Here is a 1,999-nt window from a genome sequence, read left to right on the forward strand (position 1 = left end):
TGCTGTTGAGAGAGATAATGAATATTTTTGCATGGAAATTATTGAACATCTATTGCACGAGCATTTTAAAGAACATTTTGAAAAAACAAAAAGTTCAGGCAAAGAGGGACAGCAAGCACTTGTGTAGGGCTAGGCTCAGATATATGTATATGTACTCGAGGGTCCACGAAGGCTACTCGGTCACCCGAATGTATAGAACCCGTCACTCGTCTAGAAGTGTGTCTTGAACCTCACCTAAATATTGCCTAACCACTTGAAGTATGTGTTTCTGGGAAACTCATTTACATTACCTATTATTATATCTTCAGATTTAAATGATTTGCAAGAACAAAGACTTTATGATACATTAAAAAGATATAAGAAAGCTTTTGATTGGACCTTAGCTGATATTAAAGGAAACAGTCCTTCAATTTGTATGCACAGAATTATACTGAATGAACAATATAAACCAAGAGTTCAAGAGTTGATCAATGAACATCATTGATCCACAAAGGAGATTAAACCCGATGAAAGAAGTAGTCAAGAAGGAAATTTTGAAATGGTTGGACACTAGAATTATATATCTTATTTCGGACAGTGCTTGCGCTTTGTTAAGTCCAATTCATTGTGTTCCTAAGAAAGGAGGAGTTAATATTGAAGCAAAAGAGAATAATGAATTAATACCTATCAAACAAGTTATTGGGTGGCATGTTTGCATTGATTATAGAAAATTAAACACTGCCACTAGGAAAGATCACTTCCCTTTACCATTTTTAGACCAAATAGTGGATAGACTTGTTGGACAATTATTTTTATGTTTTAGATGGATATACCAGTTACCATCAAATTCCTATTGCTCATGAGATTCAAGAAAAGACAAAATTTACTAGTCCTTTTGGAACTTTTGCTTTTCGAAGATTGTCTTTCGGATTATGTAATGCACCTGCAACATTCCAGCGATGTATGATGTTTGCATTTAGTAAGTTAATTGATGATGGATTAGAAGTGTTTATGGATAATTTTTCTATATTTGGAACATCATTTGACGCATGCTTAAATTATCTTGAAAAAGTTTTGGAGTTTTGCGAAAGAACTAATTTAGTTCTAAATTGGGAGAAATATAAATTTATGGTTGTAGGAGGAACTGTGTTAGGGCATAAAATTTCAGAAAATGGTATAAAAGCATACCCTACAAAAATTCAAGTTATATCTGAATTATCACCTCCTACTAATATAACAGGGGTTAGAATTTTTCTTGGACATGTTGGTTTTTACAGGAGTTACTTTAAAGATTTTTCAAAATTTACTAAACCTCTATGCCAACTTTTAGAAAAGGACAAAAAATTTGAATTTACTGAAAGCTGTTTAAATGCCTTTGAGTTATTAAAAGAAAAACTAATCACAGCCCCTATTATAGTTTCACCTAATTGGGAGAAACCATTCGAACTGATGTGTGATGCTAGTGATTATGCTATTGAAGTTGTTCTTGGACAAAGGTATCAAAAGATTTTTAAAGTTATATACTACACTAGTAAAACTCTTAATGATGCTCAAATTAACTGTAGTATTACTGAAAAAGAGTTACTGTCTATTGTGTATGCTTTTGACAAATTTAGATCTTATTTAATTGGGACTAAATGTGTTGTGCGCCCTGATCACTCTGCTATGAAATATCTGATGCGAAAGAAGTATGTCAAACCAAGGTTAATTAGATGGATACTTTTGATGCAAGAATTTGATTTTGTAGTTATTGATAGAAAGGGAACTGATAATCAAATTGCTGGTCATTTGTTGAGATTATAATATTATGAATTATCTGACACCGATAATGAAATTACAGACAGTTTCCCTGATGAACAACTTTATAATATTAATGAGTGAAAAATAGCATTGTATGCTGATATTGTTAATTATATTGTAAGTGATACTTTGCATATGCTGACATTGCAACAACAGCAAAGAAAATTCATTCATGATGTGAAAGCATATTTTTGGGATGAACCTAATTTATATAAATAAT

Source organism: Phalaenopsis equestris, unplaced genomic scaffold (genome assembly GCF_001263595.1).
Source record: "Phalaenopsis equestris unplaced genomic scaffold, ASM126359v1 Scaffold212150, whole genome shotgun sequence".
Classification (NCBI taxonomy): domain Eukaryota; kingdom Viridiplantae; phylum Streptophyta; class Magnoliopsida; order Asparagales; family Orchidaceae; genus Phalaenopsis; species Phalaenopsis equestris.